Here is a 14,289-nt window from a genome sequence, read left to right as displayed (position 1 = left end):
AGATGTATAGTGCAGGCAGGGGCTAGGTATAACTAGGCACTTATTCATGCCACACATTTACTCCACCACTGTTCCATGTTAAAGAGCTGTGACTTCCCCCAAAGAATCCTGGGAACTGTAGCTTGTGAAGGGTGTCGAGAGTTGTTAAGAGATCCTTATTCCCCTTGCAGAGCGACATACCCAGAGTTCCTTTGAAAGAGAGTTTGATATACCACTCTGGAGATTGCAACTCTGTGAGGGCAACAGGGGTCTCCCAACAACTCTCAGCACCCTTCACAAACTACACATTCCAGGATAAATAAATGGAATAAATGTCTGGTGTGAATGTGGCCTAGGCCTGGGTTCATCTCAATGCCTTTTTCTAGCAATGAAGACAAGGGACGGGCGAGAAATTCAATTCAGTTCGCATTGCAAGCCGAATCTATCAAATCCGCACTTTCTGAAACAATCTGAGAACTGAAACTCAGCCATACTTCAAAATTCGCACTTATTTGTAGTTTGCAATGCATTTCACCAAACACCGTTTACAAAAATGCATGTGTTAGGGGAAAGTGTGCATGAAAATGAATCTGTGAGCGAGAAAGACATACAAAAATGCATTATATCACAAGAAATTGCTTGCAAAAGCGTGCACATTCACCAATGCCGCCAATGAAAATATATTTCTTATGAGAAACTCACACTAAAATGTGGGAGAGTTTTCATGAGGATTTTTTAAAACTGCAAACTGCTGCTGAAAAGTGGAGAACTGAATTTAACATGGGGAAAATGAGAAACTGGGAGAACCAAAACTGACATATCTTTCCATCCCTACTTAAGACTTTGGGGACCTCCTGCCAAGACCACAATGGATCAGAAAAGCTCTAGGCGAATTTGCTTTTCGCCCACTTGAACGCATCCAATACTGGGGGAAAGCAATGTGAGAGTGGCTGGCACAGGATCATCAAGCAGAAACATAGAAAGCTCACTTATAGCAGGGAATAAAAAGAACAAGCCCCCCTCGAGTCCTGGACAGATCGACAGCCACGCATTAAGGCCACCTCCAGTGTGAGGGGCGGGGAGACATGTCCAGGTTGTCAAAGGGCCTCAGCTGAAGTTCAAGGTGAGTCAGAGCTTTTAAGAACATCTCTGAGTGGAAGCTGTTTCCTCCAATTATCTCAGTGACGGATGAGTCAAGGAGGGCAGGAAATACTTTTCCGCCTCCCACCAGAACTGACAGAAGCCGGGTCAAGCCAGGACATCGAGAGACAGATGGGTGCAGCAAGGACAAAACCGGCAACAATTCCCCCCTCCCCTATACTACATCTGTGCCACACAGACAGCAGCAGGAGAGGGTCATGCTTGGCAGAGTCATGACTAGGGACGCGGCAGCAGCAGTGGCGGGGGAGAGAAATTTGCTTCATCATCTGCACTTCCCGAAACGACGAGCAAAACTCAAGGCAGGCCTCCTTCTAGCGTCACGCGTTGCCGGATTTTTGCGGAGCAGTTTTCCAACAAAAAAGTTTGCATGTATTGGGAAGAAGTGTGAGTAAGTTGCACTTGTTAACAAAAATAACATAATAAATGTAATATACTATGGGAGTTGCCCCTGTGTGCTTGGCATCAATGCCAAGCACCCCTCAGCAACATCATACACACACAGAGAGAGAGAGAGAGACCCAGGAACGCCCAAATACACACCCACAGGCACCGCCCAAACACCCCCAGGGATCTGCTCCTCTGGCCAACTGTCTCTCTCACAATATCCCAATGCCTAGAGGCACTGGGGCACGCTGAAGCTTCCTCTTCTCCTTCCTCCGCCCAAATGGGTTACAACGCTTCCCCTCTTCCCCCCCATGGGTCACCAACATATAGGCTTCATGGTTGCTCACCCTTTCACTGTGGGGCTCTCCTACTCCTCCCCCTCAATGGGTCTCCAAGTTCCACCCCCACACCAAAGAGGTTTCGAAGCTTCCTCCACACCCAAAACAGGTCACCAAGGTCCTCCCCTCACACCCCAAAGGGGTCTCCAAGCTCCACCCCACACTCCAAAGGGGGTGACAAACTACCACCCCACCCCAAATGCATCTCCAAACCACCCTCACACGCCACACAAGTCTCTAAGCTTCACATCCCACACCCCCGGGGGTCAGAAAACTGAGGCCCCAAATGGCTCTCCAAACTCCTCCCCAACACCAAAAATGGGCCAAGCTCGCTCGCTGTCCCACTCCCCAAAAGGGTCAGCAAGCTCCCCTCACACCCAAACAGGTCTCCAAACTCTCACCTCAGACCCCAAATGGGTTTTCCAGCCCAAAGCGATCTCAAAAGGTCCTCCCCTCCCTCCAAACAGGTCACCTAGCATCACACCCCAAACGGGTCTCCAAACTATCCCCCACATGCCAGACAGGTCCCAGAGTCCCTCCCCTCCCATTATTTCATTTATTTAGACAATTTATATGCCGCACATCCTTAAATGAAACTCTAAGCAGGGTACAGTATAAGTTAGAACATCTTAAATAGCCAATACAAAACACACAACACAATCTATAAAACGCAATTAATAACTGTACGAAACATCCCCTTTAGTATGAACTACAAAGTACAAGAACATGATCATAACTGTGCACTGAACAAAATATCCCCTAGGCTTCAAGGAAAAAAATTAATAAAAATCAAGTTGCAAATATCAGCCGTAGATTAGACAAAAAACAACTCATCTCTCAATCGCTATATAATAAAAAGGAAACAATTAGAAACAGCCAGCCCCCTTTATAATAGGAAACAGAATTTCATCCAACTAGAGCTGGAAACAGATATTGCACACCCTTACAAGATCAACACGCTCACGTTCATCAAATGTATTTTAAAGGCGTTTTTGTTTTAATATGTTTTTCAAGATGCTTTGTTTTAATGTGTTTTAAAGTCTTTTGTTTTTAAGCTTTTTTAGAGTGTTTTTAGTGCTTTTGTTTGCCGCCCTGGGCTCCTTCTAGGAAAAAGGGCAAGGATATAAATTAAATAAATAAAACATGTTCCAAATCAACGCACTGAAAGCTGACTATCTTAGCACACCTCACTCTGGAAGCACTCGCATAATTCAATCTCACATCCTAAACACTTGTTAGGATCTGAAGTTCAAAATCAACCGTAACAGATGCAACTGTGTCTTACAGAAAGTTAGGGTATGTGGTCATTACAATTCTCATTTATTAAAAAAAATGTAAACTATTTTTTTTAAAGTCTTTTAATACATGCAATAACAAACACTAAATTCGTACATATAAAGTTTTTAAAGAGACAGGAAGAGTATCTCCTGAATCAAAAGTGCCTAAGTCTTTAGTCCATACTCATGAATGAATACATACATAGCTGCTATAGTGCTTTTTATATAAACTGCTGGTACTCTTGCTTGTAGGCTTTAAATCTGTATCTCAATGGAGCAAGATGTGTATATTATGGCCACATCCTAAACACAACAGCACGTTCACAAGCCCACACAATGAGACCGACTGAAATCTAAATACAAAGCAAGCTACAGTACACACTCTCTAAATAAAAGATTCATACCTAGTGCTCCTCGTCGTTTCTTACTCATGGGAACAGAAACAATCCCCACCAGGCTCTCACCCTGGGGCTGCAGAAACCGCTTTTTCCACCCTAGTAGGTAATGACACTTCCCAAAGAACCAAAAACTATTCAAGCATCAAGCTTTCACCCTCAGAAAAGGGCACAATACAACAACCTGCTGGTTTGCCCGGCACTCTTCAGCACCTGCAGAGCGTGGCGAGGGGGAATGGATTCCAAACTGACTCCAAGTGCGACGCTAGGTGCGCAATTAGCGACAAACTTTGCATGGCGTCGAGGTGCCACGTCAGGCAGCCTCGCCCCTTTGTATACCCAGAGCAGAAAGACAACATGGCAAAACTGTGGGCAAATGGCAAACAGCTGCAGGCAGCAGCACACAAGACTCTTTCCAAACACACATCCCATCCCAAATTGGTGTGGCAAAGCTCCTGCCCCCCATGCGCCACGAAGCTCCTCCCCCCACACACACTCCAAAGCGGTCAGCAAGCTCCGGCCCCCAATCCCCACAGGTCTCCCACACTCCAAAGGGGTTGGCAAGCTCCCACCCTATCCTTCACGCCCCAGGCAGATCATCAAACTCCACAACTCCCACAGGTCACCAAGTTCCTCTCACCCCACCTCAAATGGGGCACTAAACATCCCACATACACATCCCAGATGCATCTTCAAACTCCCACCCCCCAAGAGGGATCAACAAGCTCCTCCCCAACCTCCATGGGTCTGCAAGCGTCCCCCTCCCACACCCCAAACCACCCACCAAATGTCAGAGCTTGGAAAAGTTACTTTTTTGAACTACAACTCCCATCAGCCCAATTCAGTGGCCATGCTGGCTGGGGCTGATGGGAGTTGTAGTTCAAAAAAGTAACTTTTCCAAGCTCTGCCAAATGTGAACATGCGAACACAGAGACAAACCTTCAGAGGGAGCTCTAAGCTCCACCACATCCCAAACTGATTCCCAAGGTCTTTCCCCCACCCCAAACTGTTCTCCAAGTTCCAACCCCCCCCCAAATGGCTCATCAAGCTCCTCCCCTCATCCACCCCAAACAGATCTAGAAAGTCCTCCCCCTGACTGTGCACAGATCTTCAAGCTGCCACCATCCCCTCAAACAGGTCTCCAAGCTGCTCCCCACACAAAATGGGTCACCACGTCCCCCAGCCCAACCCCAAAGGGTGTCCAGTTCTCACCAGGCTCCTTCACGAGGCAAGAGGCTCTCTAGCAGAAACACAAGCGAGGGCAGCACTAGGGCAGCATCTAGGGTCCGTCTGGAGGCAGAGTCCACAGTCCATCTCAGATCCAAGGGAGTCAGGCAAGAGTTTGAGCAGTCCAGGATCAGAAGCCAAGCAGTCTGTAAGCAACACAGGCAAGAGACAAGCAAGTGATGGGGGGGGGGGGACAGGTAATCTTTCACCAGGATAGGCACAGAGATGGTGCAGAGACATTATCCAACAGCCCTTCCAGCCTGGTGCTGAGGTTTTTATGCTGGACCTGCTGAAGCACACTCCAAACCTCAGCTGACTCCCATTGAGCTCCTGCAGCCAGACCTTTACTCCCGAGGAGTCCTTTACTCCCGAGGAGTCCTTTACTCCCGAGGAGTCCAGGCCTGTAGCTGGGCACTCCTCCAGTTGTGCCGGGTTTCCATCTGGCGTCGGAGTCGACGCCTCTCTCTTGGGCTCGGGGGCTGTTCAGCCTCGACGTCAGAGACCAAACTTGCCCCGGGTGCAGACGTCCCATCCTGGGCCTCATCACAGGATCCTGGCCCCTCACCCTCAGATGGAGCCTGAGGTCTAAAACCAGAGAGTCCAGGTCTTCTCCAATGAGGGCTCCCCTGGCTGGGACCTGACAACAGGTCTCCAAGCTCCTACCTCCTCCGTGAATGTGTCTCCAAGCTCCTTAACTACCTCACAGGGGTTGCCATGCTTTGGCAAGGCCTTGTTGCCTAGGCAAGCAGCCAGTGCTTCATGCTTCCTTATGGGCCCCTGGTTTTCACCCACTGGGGCCCTCCTTGGGTTACTCATATTGTGGCAATAAGGGAACCTCCTCAGCCAGAGGCTGTCTACCTCTGAGAAGCAGCTTTTGCTGCCTTTGCCCTGGTCACGGGTTTCCCAGAGGCATCTGGTTGGCCACTGGGGAGAAGCAGGAAGGTGAGCTAGATAGCAGGGCTGTTCTTGTGTTCTATAGAAAGTATGTCTATCAATGACTAGTTATATTAAACCCCCATACATAGGGGTAGTCTACCATAAGGGCCGGCACCAAAGGGTGGCCAGGTCAGGCCCTGGCCAAGGGCCCCTGAAAGACCCATTGTTACGGTAGGAGAGTAGTGCTCCCCTTCCACGATCTGCGGCAGGGTCCCACCCGTTTGCTCACTCCACCTACCTCTCTCCGGTGTTCTGCTGCTGCTGCAACCAAGATGGCGGCGGAGGCTTCTTTAAGGGTCTGATGCCCCTACCACCATCTTGGTTGATGGCAGGCATGTGCATGCATGTAGCACACCGCACATGTCTGCCATCAACTAAGATGGCAGCAGGGGCATCAGCCCCTTAGAGAAGCCTCCGCCGCCATCTTGGCTGATGGTAGCCCTGCGCGCACAGCATGTGCAGCAGGAGAACACAGAGGAGAGGTAGGTGGAACGGGCAGGAGCCGCGCGCCTGCAGCAGGCTGGTGCCCAAGGGCCCAGTCATGTCTGGCGCCAGCTCTGCCTACCATCAATTAAGTGCTGTATGGAAGCAACATGGAGGACTATTGTCTTTCATGGCCCGCTTGTGAGTTTCCTAGAGGCCTCTGTGGGGCACAGGGATGATGGATCCAATGGGCCTTTGGCCTGGTCCAATAGGGCTCTTATGTGCTTAGACCTGCCTGCCGACCCTCAGGCAAATGCGTTCCCCTGGGCTCAGGTTTTGTACAACCAGGTAAGTAACGTGGCTTGCTTTGTATGTTTATGACCCTTATGAAGACTTTCAGATCTGGCTGTACACCACTCCAGCCTATAAACACACCATGTTTTTGCAAAGCCTGCCAAATTCATTTCCATTTTTTATTTATGGGCACGCTAGACTTGCAAAATTGTTAACTGTTTGCTTCTGCCCATGTTAAATTTTTATGTTCCCCCTGCCCGAACCAGTTAAATGTTTTTATGTCAGCATCCTGCGCAGAATAAGTGTTTTGGACGGGATAGGACCTCTCTCTCTCTCACACACACACACACACGCAAAACCCTACAAAGGCTTTTATGGAAGGGTTTTTATAGATTGTTGATATAGATTCTCTGCACTCCCCCTTGCCACTTTAACCTTCCATAAACGATGTCAAGATGAGCAGGCCCTTTGTAAAATAATAACGATAATGCAAAGGAAGGGAAAATACAGAATGCAAAAGAACTGTGGGGTATGCACAGAGTCAACAGTTTCCCTTCAGCTCCATGGCTGGGTAGAGAAAGCAGCTGGAGCAGAGGTCCAAGAGGCAGAGCATCTGCTTTGAACATCAGAAGAGCCATGCTGGGTCAGGCCAGTGGCCAAACTAGTCCAGCTTCCTGTTCTCACAGTGGCTAACTAGATGCCCATTATGGGAAGCCCATAAGCAAGACTTGAGCGCAAGAGCAACTCTCCCCCTCCTGCGGTTTCCAGCAACTGGCACTGAGAGGTAGACTGCCTCTGGTTGTGGAGGCTCCATTCTCAGCTGCTGTGGCTAATAATAGCCCTTCTGGATGAGGGCAGTGGCCCATCTAGTCCACCATCCTGTTCTCACAATGCCCATTACAGGAGGCCCGCAAGCAGGACCTGAGCGCAAGAGCAACACTCTCCCCTCCTGTGGCTTCCAGCAACTGGTATTTGGAAGCATCCTGACTATGCAGGCAGAGCCATCATGGCTAGTACTAGCCTTACTCTCCATGAATTGGTCTAATCCTCTTTCAAAGCCACCCAAGTTGGTAGCCATCCCCGCCTTCCGTGGAAACGAATTCCATAGTTTTAACAATGCGCTGTGGGAAGGAAAGCCATGGAAATGGACGGCCTTCCAGTCAGTCCCGACTGATGGGGACCCTGCGGATAGGGGGTTCATGGTAAGCGGCATTCAGAGGGGGTTTCCCATCGCCGTCCTCGGAGGCTAGTATACTCTAGCCAGCGTGGAGTTTTCCCATTCCGCAATGTTCAATTGAAAATACCCCCCCTGCCATTCTGAGGCTTCCCAGAAGCTCATTTCAAAACAAAACCTTCCCAAATTTATAGTCCTGAACTCAGAAACGCTTGCTTAACCACCCTGTCAATGTTCACGGCGACACACAAAACAGTCAGAGACAATTCAAAGTCTAAAAAGAGAGGGGGGAAACCCCAGAGCCGTTTTGGACTTTTTTCCTGTCAGAGATAATTTCTCTCATAATATAGTGAAATGCATTACATTCATTTCTGTCATAATATAGTGAAATTCATTCAAAACCAGCCATGTTCACAGAGCACCTGGGATCCTGTCACTGACCTTGCCCCAGACTCTGACCTTCGCCTTCTGCAGTTTAAAAGTGACAAAAATGTCTGGCTGATTTTTAGTTAAGAAATTTTGCATTGAACGGAATGCTCAGGAAGAACCACCTGTCGGGGTTCCCACAGCCAAACGCCCAGCTGCTGGGCTAATCAGGGGGCCACACCCACGCCAGATGTTGATTTCACGCAAGACAGTCATGGCTTCCCCCAAGGAATCCTGGGAAGCGTAGTTTGTGAAGGCTGCTGAGAGAAGACTCCCATTCCCCTGACAGAGCTCCAGTGGGCAGAGGGGTTGAACAGTCAGCCGCTCTGACTGAAGCTCTGTGAGGGGAACAGGGCGTCTCCTAGCAACTCTCAGCGCCCTTCACTAACTACACTTCCCAAGATTCTCTGGGGGAAGCCATGACTGTCCCAAGTGAAATAAAGGCCTGGTGTGGATGTGGCCAGGGACAGCTTTGGTTTAAATTGGGGTGGGAGGCTTCATGTGCCTGCTGTAGAATAAAACAATGGGGGAAACGCTGAAAAGCAATATTTTCCTTTTGGAAAGAGGCTTCCCCTCTGCCCAGTGCCCACCCACCCAATCTCCTCCTCTCCCCCTCCTGGGTCAGTGTTGGACTAGGACCAGGGAGACCTGGGTTCAAATCCCCACACAGCCATGAAGCTCACTGGGTGACCTTGGGCCAGTCACTGCCTCTCCGCCTCAGAGCAAGGCAATGGGAAACCCCCTCTGAATACTGCTTACCATGAAAACCCTCTTCATAGGGTTGCCATAAGTCAGGATCAAGGCAGTCCATTTCCATTTTCAAACATGATTGCACAGAAATAAATGCCATTGAACTCAAAAAGACGCCCAATCATAATTTTTTGTTCTTGTTTTGATCTTGGCCTTCTCGCGTGCGTGCCCCCCCCATCCCTTGTATGTTTGGGCTACAGCCATTTGGCTTTGATAATTTACTTTTAATAGGCCAGTGTCAAATGAGACGGTGAAGGAAAATGCGCTCCTCTTGAAGAGCACAGAACACAAAACATTCGGTAATCGCAGTGCTTGCGCGCTCTCTCTCACTCTCCGCCCCCCACTCTGCCTCGGAGGCATCTCGCAAACCGTAAAGAAATGTTAAGGAAAAAACACTAAAAACTCTTCATCTGTCAAGATTCAAGGATCAGCGCTGCCAGCGAGTCAATAATTAATGGGGCATGTTTAGAATACATCACTACAGCCGGGAGTGTGAATTCTCACTGGAAGAATTTCCAGGTTTCTTTCAGGGAAGAGGCAAGCCGACAATTTTGCCTCCTCTGTTGTAAAGTACAAGCACCGACCCATCCGCTAGAGAGGCTAAGCGCTGGACAGGCTGTAGAGAACTGGGTTCAAAGCCCTGTTCAGCCATGGAACACTCTCAGGCTGGTTACCACCCCAGTGGGACTGCCTTCAAGTCAATCCCAACTTATGGCGACCCTATGAATAGGGTTTTCCTGGTAAGCGGTATTCAGAGGGGGTTTCCCATTACCTCCCTCTGAGGCTAGTCCTCCCCAGCTGGCGAGGACCTGCTCAGCTTGCCACAGCTACACAAGTCAGCCCCTTCCTTGTCCGCAACTGCCAGCTGGGGGCTCCTTGGGACTATGCCACTTGCCCACGGCTGCACAGGTAGCAGGGCTCGTCACCCCTGAGCCACTCACTGTGGAGCGATCTTTAGCTGGCCCTTGACACCCAGGAGACATGAGTGGGGATTTGAACTCACAGACTCTGGCCTCCCAGCCAGGCTCTCCTCCCCATTGTGCTATACCAGCTGTGGAGCCTGGTGGTTCTGATGTCAACAGGGCAGTGAATCCACTCTGGGTTTGAGTCCAAACTTTCAAAGTGCTGTCCAGGGTGCTCACGTTTGGGACCAGGTTTCAGCACCTTGGACAGCTCATTGAAAGTTCGGACTAAAACCCAGAGTGGATTCACTGTCCCACTAACGTCAGAGCCACAAGAAATAGGAGAGACACAGGGTCAAAGTTGGCCCGTGGAAAGCAATGAAAGGTGAACCAGGGGCAGGTGAAAGTCTAGTGACAAGCCAAACAGGAAGGCAGGGACAGAGGGGTGGAAAAGGAGGCAGGACTGAGGAGCAACCCACAGTTTACGGCCAAAGGATATAGGGACATGCCAAAGGCCAGGAAGATCACATTGCTGCAGCAAGGCTCAGCTAGGACAGGGATGGAAGAAAAAGTTGATTCAGTTCGTATTAAAAGTGAACTTACCAAATTTGTGCTGCTTGAAAATATAACCCGAAAACAGCCATCCTTCTCCAAATTTGCAATGCAGTTTTCCAGTCACATCACATGGACAAAAATATAGACCAGGGTAATGTGTCTTTTGTGAAAAATAACGTGCAAAAGTGCATATACTAAGGTCAAGCATGCATGAAAACGCACATATTGGAGAAAATAACATGCAAAAGTGCCATGAGGGAAACAGCTTGCAAAACTGTGTCTGTTGGTCTAAACCGTTTGCAAAAGCATGTGCGTAAGGAGACGTTTTCACTAAAACGCTGGTGAATTTTCATGAGGATTTTTTTTTCACGCAAACAGTTGCAAAAATGTAGAGAGCTGAATTTAAGACTGGAAAAGTGAGAAACTGGATTTGACATATTTGTCCATCTTTTATACACCTTCCTACTTTCTCAGAAGGATCTAGTGACCCTTTTGTCACGTCTGTAGTTGGGCACTCCTCCAGATGGGCCAGGTCTCCATCTGGTGTCAGAGGTGATGCCTCTCCCTTGGGCTCACGGGCTGTTCAGCCTCAATGTCAGAGATTCCACGTGTCCCGGGTGCAGATGGCCCGTCCTGGGGTTCATCACAATTGGAGGACATCTCTATAATTGTTTACTGTGATGTAACTTCCTAAAGGGTTCTTTGTTAAAGGATATTGATCCTTTTTGCATATTCTCCATTAAGCTTGAGGGAGTGAGAAGCAATGCTTCTCTTCCAAGATGACCATTACCTTGGACTATGGCTTCTATTTTTCTGTCCAAGCTAGAGCCAATGTTTCCTGAACATATGAAAGGTCGTGAGTAAATATTCTTTATACCCTTTTACCTAAGAAGACTGTTGTTTATTTCAATTTAACTAGTGTGGATGAGAGATGAAGGTGGGACTAGTTATTCTGAATCCCGCTGTTGCGTATATACTTTGCTAAGAAATAGGACTGCAAACTGTTCCTATTTCATTTAAACCAAACAAGAGCAGGGGTGTAGCCTTCTGGGGTCGTGGAGGGTCATAGACCCCTTAATTTGTTTTAGTGGCAGGGTCTCAGCCATGTCCCTACATATGAGCCAATCAGCATGAAAAGAGAGTGTGTTGGCCACTGAGAAGAATCCTTGTCATTTTGTGCTGATTGGAGCCAATCAGAGTGAAAGGATATTTTATTGCCACTGTGGTTTCTGATTGGAACATTCCAGCAAAGGCCTTCAAACCGCAAGCAGGGAAAGGGAGGTCTGTCTGCAAACTGGCTCGAGACAAAGCAAGAGGATAAAGATCTCCTCAATCTAGTTAACAGGTTTCAGGCAGCTCAAGCAGGTCGCCACCCCTCGCGCTTCAGCCGCTTATATTCCAAATGGATGGGGCCAACGCTTTGAAGAATCAATTTTCTGAGCAAATCGCTTGGCGCTCCAAATGGCCACATGCCAGAGATGAAGGTTTTTTATATATAGGACTGCAGGTTTTTTCTTCTGTTGCTTTCAGTGTGGGATCAGTGAATTGACTGTGGGGATGGGTAAGAAATCCAATTCACGTGTCACATGAGGACATACGGTGAGGAAGCCATGGACATCTCCCAGAGCTCCTCATGGGCAACAGACAAGATATAAATATCATAAGCACATTACGAATGGGGGAAAATTCAGTTCAGTTTGCATTTAAAAGCAAACCTGCCTAATCTGCACTTATTCAGATTTCTCTGACTATTGCAAATCAGTTTTCCAGTCAAGGAATGTGTGCACATTTGTTGTTGTTATGTGCCTTCAAGTCGATTATGACTCATGGCAATCCTATGAATCAGTGACCTCCAACAGCATCTGTCGTGAACCACCCTGTTCAGATCTTGTAAGTTCAGGTCTGTGGCTTCCTTTATGGAATCAATCCATCTCTTATTTGGCCTTCCTCTTTTTCTACTCCCTTCTGTTTTTCCCAGCATTATTGTCTTTTCTAGTGAATCTTGTCTTCTCATCATGTGTCCAAAGTATGATAACCTCAGTTTCATCATTTTAGCTTCTAGTGACAGTTCTGGTTTAATTTGTTCTCACCCAATTATTTGTCTTTTTTGCGGTCCATGGTATCCACAAAGCTCACCTCCAACACCACATTTCAAATGAGTTGACTTTTCTCTTATCTGCTTTTTTCACTGTCCAACTTTCACATCTGTACATAGAGATCAGGAATACCATGGTCTGAATTATCCTGACTTTGGTGTTCAGTAGTGATACATCTTTTCATTTGAGGGCCTTTTCAAGTTCTCTCATAGCTGCCCTCCCCAGTCCTAGCTTTCTGCTGATTTCTTGACTATTGTCTCAATTTCAGTTAATGACTGCATGGATATATTAGTGAATATCACATACAAAAATGTATGGGGAAATTGTGCAAAAAGGTAGCTCCATGGCACAGCATCTGGCTTGCATGCCAAAGGTTCCCCGGTTCAATCCCCAATGGCATCTGCAGCTAGCGCCGGGAGAGAATCCTGCAAGAAACCCCGGGCAGCTGCTGCCAGTCATTGTAGGCAACACTGAGCTAGACAGGCCAAGAGTCTGACTCGGTGTCAGGCAGCTTCCCCCATTCCAAAATTGTATACAAGTGTGCCGGTTGGGAGAAGTTTGCACAAAAATGCTGGTGAATTTTCACGCGGCAAAATTCTAAAGAAAGGAATTCGCAAAGTGAGGCGAACGTGCGGAGGAGGGACCTTCAGCTTAGGAGAAATGCAAAACTGAAGTGGGCAGATTTGCCCAGCCCCTGACACACCTGCAGACAGTCAATGAGATGAAAAGGGGAATGTTTCGCCGCAAAACAAATCCCATCAGAAGCGCATGTTGAGTTCTCTCTTTGAAAAAACAGAGCCAGCCTGCACTCTGTATATGTGTGTGTGTGCATGTGTGTGTCAACCTTCAAGTCTTCCCTGTTGCTGTTATTATTATTTCTAGGCCTGCTAATTATCTTCCCTCTTTGTGCATAAGAAAGCACCTTCGCGTCCTCCCACAATCTCCTCCTCCTCCCCGGGTTCCATCCTGTTTGCTCTCTACCCGGCTCTTTTAAATAAAAACAGTCTTTTGCTAATTATCAGGACAGCAATGCTCCTATGAAAGAGAGGAAAGGGGGGGACAACCAATTTTGTGTTTGGCTAGAGAAGCACATGCATTTCCTCTCTGGGCACCGCCTTCTGCCGAGGATTGTGTATATATGCCCCAGTTCTTTGGGGCAGGTGGGATGCAGAAAAAAAAAAAAGGGCAGGCCATAGCAGTGCACATTATCTCAGGCACCCTGAGAATCAAGCTCTTCTGCTCCAGGTTTCTAGACCTTAAGATTAATATACAAGTGCTTAACAGTAGATGGGCACTGCCTGCCGAAACCTTGCGAATGGTGAAAGTGGCTTTCAGGCTAGATGTCCCTCGAAGCCATTTTCCAATCCAAGGGCCACAGTCCTTCATCTGCAAGCTTTCAGGGGCCGCATGCCAGTGGTGGGTGAGGGTCGGGGGCAAAAGCACATGATGGAAGCAATGGAGGAACCTCCTGCTTGAACAAGTTATATTGCAGCTTTCCAAGTCAGAGATTTCTGCACTCACAAACTCACCTCTCTTTCACCTCTCTCAAGGAGAGCGTGAAGCAAGGCCCGTAAGGCTTTATCCCAAGGGCCGTATAGAGAAGCCTGGAGGTCCACATTTGGCTCTGAAATTCCTAACCCTTGTTCTAACCCAGGATGATCTTTTCTGACCGGCAGTGGCTATCGCCTTGGAAGCGATAGCAGTCCAAAACAAAGCCATCCATGCATGTAGTTATTTATTTAGAGTATTTATACTCTGCCCTTCAGCCAAAAAGGCCCCCCAGGGTAATTTGTATACAATCCATTGAAACAACACAGTCCCGGCCCGCAGGCTTACAATCAAATAGACACGACACAAAAGGAAAAGACAAAAAGGAGGGAAAAGGAAAACGTATATAAATATCTTAATCAAGATGTCAGAGTTTCAGGCTAACATTTGAGATTTAGGGGAGGGAAGATTACCCAAAGGATCA

The 14,289-nt window shown here is 48.1% G+C and overlaps 1 protein-coding gene across 5 annotated transcripts in view; it reads right to left on the bottom strand.

Annotated features, from left to right (window-relative positions):
* The window catches only part of TINCR (TINCR ubiquitin domain containing), an 88,412-nt gene that overhangs the window by 66,400 nt on the left and 7,723 nt on the right, over positions 1-14,289 (bottom strand). For all 5 annotated transcript variants that reach the window (XM_061601576.1, XM_061601577.1, XM_061601579.1 and 2 more), the window contains exon 4: positions 4,747-4,907. The gene's annotated coding sequence lies outside the window, so the exon portion shown is untranslated. The remainder of the gene's footprint in view (positions 1-4,746; positions 4,908-14,289) is intronic.

Source organism: Rhineura floridana, chromosome 18, assembly GCF_030035675.1.
Source record: "Rhineura floridana isolate rRhiFlo1 chromosome 18, rRhiFlo1.hap2, whole genome shotgun sequence".
Classification (NCBI taxonomy): domain Eukaryota; kingdom Metazoa; phylum Chordata; class Lepidosauria; order Squamata; family Rhineuridae; genus Rhineura; species Rhineura floridana.
This window is presented reverse-complemented; position numbering and strand designations above follow the sequence as displayed.